Genomic DNA, 14,601 nt, shown 5'->3' on the forward strand with positions numbered 1-14,601 from the left:
ATACGCAGGAGCCGAAAGGATGTTGCCACAGATGAAAAGAAAGTTGACAATTCTGAATGAAAAGTCATCACGTTTGTCGTAAAATTTGGTCAATAGTTTTCCTTTACCATCGATTTCTAAGTGTATTTCAAGATATGAGGCTGACTTCACAGTGTCTATAGTATCCTTTATCTCAAGTTCTTTTGGGTAGATGCGATGTATTAAATCCAAGAATGGGCAGTTTTCCCATACAAGTACTGTAAGGTATACCAGAGGTTTTAGAGAATATTGTAAATTCTTTAGACGCCACGGTTGCCTTACAGACGGACTTTTGTACCAGGGTTATAAGGAAATACGTTTCATACGCTGTCTAAAAGTTTTATTTCCGATATGCATGTCTTATATTATTTCCTGACAAACACATTATAGATGATGGATTTTCATAATGTCGTTAACTTTTCTGTAGGTTTTACTTGTATATTATTATTCCATCTTGAACTTCCCCACAAAATTCAAGACTTTTTCGCAGCATAGATTTACAATTTTTTTATTGTAATTAGTTCTTTTTATTTTCACTTATCTATTGTTCATATCTTCTGTATTGTTTTAACTGCTGATTTTAACTACTGGAAACCCTCAATTCAAGATTGTTATCAGAATACAATAAGATTAAAACCTATGATTTTTCATTCTTTATAATTCTATTACCAATACTCAGTTAAAATCCCACTTAAAAACTTTGTACATAATGTTACTCCACAAAACACGGTACAACTATATACAATATGAAGTTCTTGGTAGAGATTGCTAATACTTTAATCCTTTAATCTCAGTTCCCGATATATAGATGACGTATTGTCGTTAAACAATCCTAGTTTCGGGGATTTGATGCAGCGCATCTACAGCAAGGAACTTGAGATAATGGATAACAGAGACACTGGGAAGTCAGCCTCATTTCTTGACATACACTACCATATCGATGGTAAAGGAAAACTATTGACCAAATTTACGACAAATGCGGAGTTTTCATATCACAACTCGTACGTTATACCAGAGCTTTCTGCAGACTGTTTTGTATCACGCAAGACTTCTTACAATTAGACTTCTGGAACAGGGTTATGTTTCTACAAGATTGAAGTCATCACTAAAGAAGTTTTATGGTCATCATCATGAACTCGTGGATCATTACGGTGTATCCATCTGCACCATACAAACGATTTGTTAATGTATCGTACTTCCTTTCTTGGCAGGTGCTTTGAGAAAATTAGAGGACTCTAACCCTACCGGTGTACCTGGTCCAAGTTCTCAGTTTTTAGTGGAGTCCGAGTTCCTCATTTACTTTTGTTACTTTGTATGTATTTGTTTTTTGTTATTTTATGTTCTTTGTTGTGTCAGTCTGTTTTCCATGTCTGGTCTTTGTCCCTGAATTACATTCTTTTGATTTCCGCTAGAATCTTGGTTTCCATAATTACTGTTTACCGATTTTGATTGGTGGCAATTTTATCCTGCCCATTGGTGTTGAAATATACTGGAAATAATCAGTAATGAAAGCGGCAGATAAAGCGCAGTATAAAACCGGGTTAAACCCATCTCTTATTTTGATGTGCCTGTACCAATCAATTTATTATAAGCTATATATACTGTGCTTGCGGTGGTTTCCAACTGTCCGATTTGTACTCTGATATTGTTATTTATTACACGGATTTTTCTTTTGGTTACTCTTTTTGACTATTGACTAGATTCTTTATCAATTCGGTTTTGTTATTACCCTTCATTTGATTCTAACACGTGTACAACTTATCAAAATTTGCAATATATATGATTGTTTTATTTTGTATCCTGATTGACTATTTCACATGTTACTTTGCCCATGATATGTATAACACTGTGCAATGGGTATATTTTAATATTTTGGTTATTTTTAATTATTAAAATTGGTTATTTTCAGGTTCCGAGTTGTTCTGAGATCACTTTGATTTTTTAAAATTGGAATTGTTTGTATCGTTAAATTAACAAATTTACTAACATTTCTAACTTTGCGAAAAGAATTTTTTAACCACAAAGGTAGAATATTTACTTAATCATTTTTATCAAAATTGAAATTCTTAAACTTCGTTATCTCGAAAGATGGACAAATAGTTAACTATTAAGTTATTAAATGTAGGTGTTAAATAGCAGTCTTTATAAAATCAGACAATAGGTGATTCATGCATGTCATAACCCACCGAATTCACTTTTATTTCTTATTCAGAAACAGTTACTGACAACATAATCAGTCTTAGTTTTTCATTGTTGCGCTTTTGAAATTAAATTTAGTTTGGCCTAACCACCAAAACCATGAAAATTGGTACCTCAAGAACAAAGATACTTTCACAGTATTCAATGTTACACAACACAAATACAACTTTATTTCTAGATAGTTGTAGTACTAGATGAGGGTAACTTTAAAACACATAAATTACATGAGAACAAAACAGAGATCAAACTTTGAAGGTGATTCGATATGGTCTTAAGCAGTTGATACAACCCATATAATACTGAACATGACGCTTGTATTTTCTACATTCGAAATAATTTCCTCAAACCACATGATATTACTGGAAACATGCCATACGAATAACAGTCGGTTCGACATTATACTGTAATAACTAGGACATGAATTTATATTTTGATACGTGAGCTAGGAGTTCATACACCGTATGAGAGTGGTTTTGGTTTTGTGTGGTGCTTCACAAAGTTCACGCCCCTATTTAATTTACGTTTTCCCGAATGTTCTCATGATTATAGACATTGTTCATTCATATAGTAGAATTGACCTACACAGTTATTTATTGTGGTCATGCCGTCAGATATTTGAAATCTCAATATTATCAGCGGCCTGTTTTCATTGTTTTCGCTGCGGTGTTAGTGGTAAGTATAGCTTCTGGGATTTCGCTATTTATTGTATATATTGACAACCAACCAATTTATTTTTAAAGAGCGGCGACTACAAAGTGATTCTTATCATAATGTAAATAAAATCGTATGATTGTTATATTTTTAGGATTATTTTAAAGGAAAGTTAGTTTAGCGGGAGATTTAACTTCCTCCCACCATATATTCCAACATACCTATGACGCTCTAACTAGAGTTTTGACGTCATCTACGTTCTAACGTAATGGAGTTCTGCTTTATCATTTGATCGATACAGACGTATTTTACATTTATGGTAATTTTCGGCGAAACTTTGGATATTTTTCTAATTTATTTTTGGCTAAATTATTTATTTAAAGAAATTGAGACCAAAATGGTTAAGTTTTCATTATTGTTGAAGTGAATCTTATTTTTTGACTCGGGCTGGTATCTAAACTTTCAATCAAATATTGATGAAGCTGTTGATTTTGTTAAATATTTGAGAGAAAATTTAATTCTTAATAGGATGATTTTGCTGGAAAAAGTTTCAGTTATAGTAATAAAATGTTCTAGTAAATTTTGGACTGTTTTACATGAATAGGAAATAAGTAGGAACTTGGGAAGTTAAAGGAACTTTTCAGATTTGAAAATTTATTACACTTGCTCAAGTAAAGGGTCTTGAGTTATTGTAATTTAAAACAAATAAGGTTAAGGGAGTTCAGTTTTATTAGGGTTACATAACTGTTAGTGACTCTATTTTTTTTCTATAAATAAAACAGCGGTTAGGGAACTGATTTTAACCTCACACTTCCCGAAATTATTAATCAATACATAGAAATCAGCCTATATTTGTGTAATTGAATTTTGAAGTAAGCTGAACTGATAGTTTACTTTCATATACTATTTTTACTATTTGGGGTCTCTGAAATGACAGAGAACTCTAAATTTTGTGGTATTTATGTCACAATTTTTCATATAAAAGGATGATAACGTTGTAAGTGGACTGGCACACAATTGAACGATTTTGGTGTAAAATTTCATGTAGTTCTGTCAGAATGGATTATTAGAAATAATTAATTTTTACTCAGTCCGAATCAAGAAATAATAATAATAATAATAAAGTCTAGAGACGACAACAACAAAGTGACGAAAGAAATATTGGCATCCTCAAAAACAATTTAATCAAGTCAGATTTTTTCCTTACTTATCATTTTTGCCCCTGTGCGCTACAATATTTAAAACCAAAATGAAACTAATGTTTAATTATTTTTGCATGCAATATTTCAACAACAAATCTGATTTACTATAACATTGTATGATTAGGATCACTGGACCATCATCTAACCATAGGTGTCTCTGCAATGCAACATAAAGCCCAAATTCATTATATATCTGAAACAAAAATTGTCGGAAACATCAATGAAAAGGGACATAAACATTCTCATAATATACACCATTCCTAGGAAACAAACATTGCAGGAATTCTTTAAAAGCTGTATATGATACCACAAAATTTAATTGCCACCTTCATGAGCTAAATAGTTTTATAGACATGATCAAAATGAAGTGCATGTGCTGCAGCAACACATTTCTACTTCTTTTAATTAAATAATCATGAGGGCAACCATTGTACTTTTTATTATTCGATTTCGGTTCATAATTTATTCTCCTCGGTTGTATAATCGGATGATTATTGCCCAATGTTGAAGTCATGTACTTTTCTCCCGTAGTCATATTTACTTAGAATCTTGGTTACGTTAATTACACTTTCATACTGAAGATATCGCCTTTTTCATTTTCTCCCAAACCGTTGGTTAGTAGCTATTTTATTACTTTCAAACTCGTTCATAGCATATCTTTAAACAGATTTTAACATGTCATGTTCATTATATCGTATATTTTAACAACATTTCAAGTATAGTTTGTGAAAGGTTGATATATAAAGTATGCAATGTAGGTCTAAGGGTGTGATATAGGGTATGCGATATAGGTCTAAGGGTGTGATATAGGGTATGTGATATAGATCTAAGGGTGTGATATAGGGTATGCGATATAGGTCTAAGGGTGTGATATAGGGTATGCGATATAGGTCTAAGGGTGATATAGGGTATGTGATATAGGTCTAGGGTGTGATATAGGGTATGCGATATAGGTCTAGGGTGTGATATAGGGTATGCGATATAGGTCTAAGGGTGTGATATAGGGTATGTGATATAGGTCTAAGGGTGTGATATAGGGTATGCGATATAGGTCTAAGGGTGTGATATAGGGTATGCGATATAGGTCTAAGGGTGTGATTTAGGGTATGTGATATAGGTCTAGGGTGTGATATAGGGTATGTGATATAGGTCTAGGGGTGTGATATAGGGTATGCGATATAGGTCTAGGGTGTGATATAGGGTATGTGATATAGGGTATGCGATATAGGTCTAGGGTGTGATATTGGGTATGTGATATAGGTCTAGGGTGTAATATAGGGTAGATGATATTGGGTTTAAACAAACACTTATAATGCATATACAAAAAGTTATAATTTAATCTAAAGAATTAATGTGTGAATAAAGTCAGCCTCATAAGAGTAGAAACAAACTCACAAACTGTACATGTTTTCCTGAATTCTCAAGGTCACAAAAGAAGATTTGTGAGTCCTATTGCACAAACAGATTTCATGACCGCCAAATTGATTCTATATCTCCCATGCAATCAAATACTCGAGGAAAATAAAAAAAAAACCTATATATCCAGAATAATACTTTATATTCTTTGTATTACCCGTCAGTTCATTTCAAAGTACGTGCAATGAATTCTTAAAGTAAAACTTATTCAATATTATTCACAAAACAATTTTTTTTCTAGATACATGTAATACTAGATAATGGGACACCATCCAAAAGAGTAACTTTGTAACGCATAAATTACAGGACGACAAAACAAAGATCAATCTGTCATGGTGATTTGATATGGGCTTAAACACTTGATACGAATCATATCATACTGAATATGATACAAGAATTTTCTACTTTTTGTTGTTGTTTTTTTTTCCTTTTTTTTGTTTGTTTGTTTGTTTGTTTTTATTTTGCATTAAAAAACTGATTGAATCACAACACTAAATGTGTACAGTCAACAGGACAAAGTGGTCCACTAGCATTACAACTGGAAAATCAAATTCAACATTTTTTCACGTAGAATAATCCGTTCGAAACTGCTAAAATTTTCTAGCCCATGCAAATATAAACATTTTACATTCTAAACAGTCATGGATACGTAGAGGGATCCTTGAAATGGTCCATAAGTACTAAATGCCTCTTAACTATCAGAAAGGTGATGCATTACACACTACATGAGTATTAGACAGAACTGTACTTAAATCCTTACAGAATCGTTTTAATTGAAATAAATAAAGCAAAAACACACCCAAAACAAAAACAAAACAAAAACAAAACAAAAACAAAAACTAAATTTGAAAATAAGATTGGTTTTATTTTAAATCTTTTTGATCTTTTAAGAAAGTTTTGGATAAATGGGAATGATAATGTAATGGAAGTGGAGCGATTTTTATAGTAATCAATATGTCACAGACTCTTATTTAAAAACAAAAAATATCATATCCATCCCAAATTTATTCGGCTCCCTACGTACATAAAAGTATGTAAACAATATGTAAACCAGCACAATTTTTTCTTTATTTTAACCACCTGCTTTGCTTATGTTTGGCTAAAGTTCTACGGCATTGATTAATAGAATATAAAAAGTATCACAATAACAAATTGTCATTATTGTACCCCAAATCTTAATTGTTTTGTCTAATCCATTCACAAGCTACTTATGATCCTGGTAGCTCGGCCTTGTTTTTGTGCGGGAGTTCATATTGCTAGTGCATTATTTATTTATTTATTTTTTGTGTGACGTATTGTTTCGCTTGTTCAAGTTTTCATATGTCATCTTTTTATTCGGTTCGCTATATTGTGTATGTAGATTGTCTCCCTTTCATGTGTTTACGTTTAGGCCATGTGTTTGTTTTGACGTATTTGAATCATCCAACTGCTGATGTTAAATCCCTGTATTCGTTCTTTTAGGACCATCGTCTGCATCACGCCTAATTTTCTAATTGAATACATACTCTAATATCAGAACATTCGTTCCATTTTCTTGTAGAATATTTTAGTTTTAACTTTAGTTCAGACTTATGAATATGTTGAATTTTTCTTTCTACAGAGATGGGGTGTAGGGATGAATTTTATGCACATACTTTACATTTTTTTACTCAAACTTAGTACACGATATCCAGATGTATCTGCTATTTCTGCATTATTATTCTCTGAAATAAATTCCCCATCTTTATGGGCGTTTCTAGATAATCAAGGTAAAAATTAATATGATTTTCATTCTCTTGAAAGGCATCATATGATGGAGACATTTCTAGCTGTCCCATTCTAACCATTCCTTAATAATGTTTTTCTGTAGTCCAAGTGGAACGAACTGCATTATGAAAAGTATCCACGATTTGTTTCGCAATAATTTAGCACAGATCCTAGTATATAAGAAGCAAGCAAATTGAGCTTCATACATTTTTTTTTCGAATAAAAGACATTAAAAATGTCTATAATCAGTTGATAGGATTTCAATAGCATTTGCATATCATTACATAAATATACTTCTATGCTCATATTGTGTTTCAAACAAAAATTGCACTTAATTTTTGTACCTCAAAGAAACAGGAAGAAAAAGGTCTTTTTTTTAAATTAAAAGGATAAACCATACCATCAAGCAATTTTTCCAACCTCGCGCTGTTTATTCGGATCTATCTGTCGTTAACCATTCATTAATTGCTCAAATCCCCGAGGAAACACTCAAGGAGGTAGACCTAGGGTATGAGAAATAACTCTTGATACGATGATATGTTTGTATCGTATTCAATTTCACAAAAGCCTATTAATCTTTCATTTGAAACAGAATGAAATCAGTCCACGTTACTTTGATGCTTACATGAGATTGATGTAAAATGCTAAATACATATGTTCCAATGATTTTAGTTTGGTATATATCAACTGCATAAAATAATGATGAAAAGTTGCTGATCGGGTAGTTAAGCAGATATAGTAAAACCTGTCTAAACCAAACCCTCTTTGGAGTTTAGAACATGTTCGGCTAAGAAAGGAGTACGGTTTACAAAGGTTCAAAATACATTTAAGTACCATTCTTTATAACAATCAGACAGGAGGTGATTCATGTAAGTCAAAAAATAACCGAATTCAGTTTTATTTCTTGTTCAGAAACAGTTACTGATCACATAACAAGTCTTAGTTTTTCATTTGGTTTTTGCGTTTTTGAGGTAAAAATTGTATATATTGTACACGAAACTGACACTTTGCAAGAGGTATTGCTCCTGATTTGGTTTAATTTGGTTAATTTTAGTGGGAGATGAAAGTAGGTTTTTCTCCAAAGTGCAAATCTAAATAAGGAAATGATTATTGTAATGTAAAAATATAGCATATGTAGACTGAAAAACCATCGTTTGTTTGGTGTTTTTTTCTACACCACGAATCACTTTACCATTAGCACATTCTGAACTTTATATGGACTGGCACTTAAATTCATTTATGACACTTTTAAAAATTGTCTAAACTAGATAGCCTTAAATACACAAAATGGTCAGCTGTTATCGCCCCTAACAAAGAACAATAACAAAATTCATGCAAAACTTGACAAAATTGCATAAACAAGCAAATAATTTTAAGATATTTTTTCTACTTTCAAGTCAAATGATAGTCCAAACTTCCTCTGACCCTGCAATCCTCCTCTTTTTTATTTGGATATTGATATGTCGGGTTGGGGTCAGAACGATGTGCCATACAAAAAGTTGAAGATTCAGCGGTACCACGCGCTTCTAACGACTTTCAGGTTGAAATCGTGTAGATGATGCATACCTAGTTCGATTCGGGATTCATTTTTCTTCGGCTTTTTGTCATCAAATCAAATCAAAAAGAAGTTTGAAAGCCTTCACCCAGGGTCAGCAGCCATTTACTTTCGATTTCCAACTTTGCGTGACGCAAGCGAGATTTGGTCGTATGCAAATGAGATTCCTTCGTGCACAGATGGTCACATGAGATCAACAAATACCGCCTACTTTGTGTATCTAAACAAGAGTGTATACTGGAACAACATGGAGTAGATAATTCTGAATTGGGACATTGGATAGATTTGGAATCGAGATGGAAAACGAAAGAGGTCGTCGTAAATTTGATGAACGCATATTTCAATCTGACTTTTAACAGACGTTTTAGTAAGTTTCACTTAATTTTTCATTATTTATATATGAAATTTATGAAGTCATAACCCAAAATAAATGGGATGGTATATGTACATGTATTTGTTATTTAGTTAAAAAATAATCTTGATTTTTTTTCTTTAGTTTATCCATGAACAAATGAATTAGGAATGGGAAAATAAAGTGAGGATGTCTTGTCAAAAATGTAATATATCCATGCATTGGAAATGTTCTGTGAATTCAATGAATGATTCAAGTCCATAAACAGTTTTGTTTAATTGTGTACATGATCACTAGAAATGACAACTTTTCAATTAACTGATTTTTGCTTAAGGTATCAAAGAAGGTAATGCTACCGTTCTCCAAGCATCACCAGAATATGTGATTAAAAAGCACTAGAGTGACATCCTGTCAGAAACATATTCGGGAAAAAAATGTTTAGTTGCATATGATGAGGCACATTGCATATCAGAATGGTATGTTGTATATACTGCATAAAAATGTATGAAGTACAGTTAGAAATCAACATGAATGACGTGTAGATATACATAACATGGCAATTGCAACATGTAACATTACTAGCAAATTATTATATTTTTTAATCAAAGCAAACCCACAGTGTACTGGTAGCTGCTTCCCAATATGTATTAACGTATGTTTGACATGAAAAGGGCATTTTTTTGTAACTGTTACTGTTTGAGTTGGAATTATTTTGTTTTTGTATGGAATGTTTTTGGCATTGATGCACAAAAATGATTTGTAAAATAGACCATGTCTTATGATTAATTAATCTGTCTTTGTTCAATCTCCGAAGCATTGACCATTTTATGAACAAGGGGAGAGGGGTTTTTGAAAATATTCCAAATTCCTGAAAAGAATTTTTTACTCCTCCATTGAAAAGTAGAATAGTAATGATTCTATATTTTCCCAATTACTAAACAAGGCATTTTTTTCAAACGAAATATTGATTTCAGTTGCTTCTGAATTAAAACTAAACATTTTTGCTTGTGCAACAAATATTTCTTATTTGATATCAAATCCCTGCCCCCTAAATCTTACAAGAATATTGTCACTGGAAAATGTAACTAAATTTACTAGTGTATAGACATGTTTTATTTATGATGCATGCACATAGTAACAGAGACAAGTGCAAAATTTTGTCTAAACATGTAGTTACTGAAGTAAATTCCAAATAAACTTTTAATTAACTAATGCGAATGTTACACATTCGTCATAACATAACAAAGTGAAGAAAACTCCTCAATAATTGAAAGAAAATGTGAAACCCTACAATACAAAAAAGTGTCCAACGTAAAATAAAAAGCTTTGCCAAATGCAGCATGATACAACCACAGACAATTAAACTCTGCAAGTGTGGACACAATATTAGTTATTGACACACTTAACATAGCCACTTACAGTTCATTATGGACACAACAAATCATTTGGACACAATATTGCACAATATTTGGAAATTCAATATAAGTACATAGGTCTGCTTTAGACTGCATTTATGGATCACCTTTTACTTCATTATCTCAAAAAATAGGGTTAATTTGGTAAGCATACTTCTTAAAGCTCTTGTAAATAGACTTGGATTTCATATGGCATCCATTAGAAAAAAGTTTCAAAATTGCACCTATTAACTCAAAAACTATAAGAAATATCTGAAATCTGATTGGAACATATAGGCATGAACTTTCATAAGGAATGTTATAAAATTTTAAAAAATGATGTGACATCTACAAAAAATTTTCAAAATAAAATCAGAAATAAACAAGCTACCCACAAGAAATCAGGAGAAAAATACTTATTTCTGGTCCCTTATTCTTACTTGGCTTAACTCACAACCCAAAAAATCAATCCAAGTCTGTTTATTGTGGTATAGAATATTGTGAAATAATACCATATGCATTGCTTTACTTTTATTAGAGTTGCATTATTAAATTCAATGAATTTCGTGTTTAAGGACCCATTTATGCCCCTACTTCTAACCCCCAAAATCTATACCAACCTTCCTGTTGTAGTTTGCAACCTTGTTTTAAAATTTATAAAGATCAACCAATACTCAAATTTTCACAAGAAACCAAGTGTCTCCAGATGACCACAACAAATCCAAAGCAATATACGAGTGAACAATTTTTGTGGTCGTATAAATGTTTGAGATGTAGATACCTTTTATTGTGACCAGTAATAGTATAATTTGGAATTTATGTCCTCATTTATAGTAACTTATTAGGACTTACATGTAGTCAACAGAACCACACTGGTATTCAATTGTAAGAATCGACCATACATTCATGTGAGGTAATACATATATGTATTACTGATAGTTTTTTATAAAATGCCAAGAGATATGACTGCATTTTTTTCTGAAAATAATGTTAATCTTTAACTTAAATCTAATTTCCTCAGAACCTGCGACCCTCTTTGTTATTTGGAAATCTCAACCCAACATATTCATTGCTAATTTAAAAAGGGGAGAGTTGCAGGATCAGAGGAAATTCGGATAGTCTTTAGCTAATTGCAAGTACTACATAACTGTGTAGAAAGTCAGACATGAACATAATGTAACAAAAAACGCTTAGCCTCTCATTTTAAACATGAAGCACAATTAACTAATAGCAAGCTTGTCTTAATGAGTACGTGTATATATATATATATAATTTGAAGCAATTAAAAATCCAGCAGAAAATGTATTATATGATTGCCCTCTGTTTCCCCCCCCCCTCCCCCCATCATCCCCCCAAAACACACACACACACCATTTTCAATAAATAACCTGCTAAAAAATTATAACAATTGAATTAGGGCATTCTTAGGATGGGGTGCCCATGTAATATTTTACACATAAAATTCACATTTCAGCAGGACCACCAAACAGTTGTAAATTGGATCCAACCTGGTGTTTTCGCAGTACACACGCTTGTTTAGATACATAAAGTAGGTGGTACCTCACGTGACCATCTGTGCATGACGGAATCTCATTTGCATACGACCAAATCTCGCTTGCGTCACGCAAAGTGGGAAATCGAAAGTAAATGGCTGCTGACCCTGGGTGAAGGCTTTCAAACTTCTTTTTGCCGAGATTTGATGACAAAATGCCGAGAAATCTTACATCAGCATAAAGAAAAATGAATCCCAAATCGAACTAGATATGCATCACCTACACGATTTCAACTTGAAAGTCGTTAGAAGTGCGTGAAGTGCGATACTCCGCGGTACCGCTGAATCTCCAACTTTTTGTATGGCACATTGTTCTGACCCTAACCCGACATATTAATATCCAAATAAAAAAGAGGAGGATTGCAGGGTCATAGGAAATTCGGACAAGTCAAATGATTCGGGCTAAGCTAAATAATTTCGCTTCTTTTGTTTACTGAAACTTGAAATAAAAATAAGTGCCCAGTACAAATGATTTTTAAGTTGATATGTACTGGTTAGATATTTTAAACGACAGTTAATGCTCTTAGATATAACCAGTACTGCAAAATTATAAGAATAAGGACTTTTTTCTTTTATGATTTCTCAGGTTAAGGATTTATTATACATTTTAATTTAAAATAAAAGTAACAAATGTTTGTGTTGATCTGGTAATGATTAGAGAGTATCCACCCTTTAGTAGTTATAGAGATTTTTTTGCGTCTTCAGTACATATTTTTGCTATCAGGAAACTTCGCTTTGATACGCTCTTGATAGACAGGTTTTTTTTATGCATACACTTAGCCGTAAGTTAAGGACAATAAAGTTTTCAGTGGAGATATTTTTGTATTCTGTTGTATTACATATGTATGATAAAAGCAAAAACATTATTTTCTTAGAATTTAAATTACGAAAATATCAGATATTCATTTCATTCCAAATAATTGTCTTAATATATTCTACTATCAGTCGAGTTCCATCCTTAGGCTTAGTAAAAGGAAGGCCAACACGCTTTCTTACGAAAAAAAATCTACTCAGGCGTTCATTTCCATGATCACAAAGTGATAAACACAGTTTTTCATGCAACTGGTTACCCGGGTGTGAATTAAATTAATTAATAAAATTAAATTAAATTTGATAAGGGCCAAACTCTATATTTTTTTCTTGTATTAATTAATTATAAATTGTAACACTCTTGCAGATTTGTAAGCAGTAATAGTTTGATTATTATATATTTATTTAGTTTCTACACAGTGACGTCACGTCAAAAAACGGTGATTAATACGTCGTTTCGTTATAAGTGTTCAACGTCAGGTTAATTTCTATCTTTATCTTAGAAAACCATTGAAATTAAGGTTATTATTTAAATTTAAGATATTATGCTTGTGTTACATCCTTTGGGACAGTACTGCCTTTTATGAAAAGTAATATGAGTTAAGCACTGCCTACAACCAAGCATCGCACTTATACATCTTTCTTACGTTTGTGAAGTTATGGAAAAATTGACGATATCTGAAATAGACGAGATAGGTTAGGTAAAATATATATTTAAAAAAAAAAAAACTTCTTGGTTTTTGAATTATATATTTCAATTTTAAATCAATCTAAATGCTACTGTCACTTTGGATTCATTTCCCTGATCCATTTTTGCGGGCCTGTCTAGACCTATTCCGATTTGTTTGAAAACACCATATTGGAAAGGGACACTCTATATCGCCCAATCGAGTCACAATAATGACCATACAACATTACGAAAGACGACTTTAAGCTATTTGCAAAATATTATTATAGCATTTGTGTAAGACGCTTAGCCCTATCTAAACATATTCTAAAAGGCTGATCTCTAGCATAGTGTTTGCGTTGAGAAAAAAACTCAATCTGCTGATATAACGAGAATGTTAATAATAAGAAATAGAAATTCAGCACGGAGGAAACCCAAATCGTATAGTACAGTTACGTTGAGCTTCCCTTATGTCAAAGTCAAGATGCAGAATAGCTTTGGTGCATCGTATCGTGTTTAATTTCAAGCTTTTTTGGATAGATAATCTCCGAATGTAGGATTATTAAGTGGAAGCGGTTACTTAAACACTGTCATTGTTTTCTTTTGTTGAAGTTTAATGTTAGTGTACATTTACACAATTGATCGAACCATATTACGTGGGATATGAAAGATAATGATGAGAAGGAAAAAATGATAATTATTCTTTCTCTGCTAAACATCACAAACCAGTGAAATGCGTCATTCACACAACCATGTCTGAATATCGATACAAATGTGATAAGATGCTTGATCGGGGCAATGAATTCTAACTTTGAAATATAAGACTGGGCAAATAAGGTAATGTAGTTGCACATATTTACATAAGGATCATGTAGATACTTAGTCAACGCAAATAATGCAAACATGAAATAGTTTAATTCTCCCGGTTTTAGTGGTTGCTCATTACTTTTGGTTGTGTGTGTGTGTGTGTGTGTGTGTGTGTGTGTGTGTGTGTGTGTGTGTGTGTGTGTGTGTGTATTTTCTTTGTCTAGTTTTGTCT

At 32.2% G+C, this 14,601-nt stretch overlaps 1 long non-coding RNA gene across 1 annotated transcript; it reads left to right on the plus strand.

Annotated features, from left to right (window-relative positions):
• Window positions 1-8,979: 8,979 nt before the first annotated feature.
• On the plus strand, window positions 8,980-12,720 carry LOC148619902 (uncharacterized). The gene is made up of 3 exons (XR_015921668.1): window positions 8,980-9,154; window positions 9,474-9,615; window positions 12,008-12,720. It is a non-coding gene; the product is annotated as an uncharacterized LOC148619902 (long non-coding RNA).
• Window positions 12,721-14,601: the final 1,881 nt, after the last annotated feature.

Source organism: Perna viridis, chromosome 4 (assembly GCF_037379345.1).
Source record: "Perna viridis isolate PV_CMFRI_1.1 ecotype Kerala chromosome 4, ASM3737934v1, whole genome shotgun sequence".
Classification (NCBI taxonomy): Eukaryota; Metazoa; Mollusca; class Bivalvia; order Mytilida; family Mytilidae; genus Perna; species Perna viridis.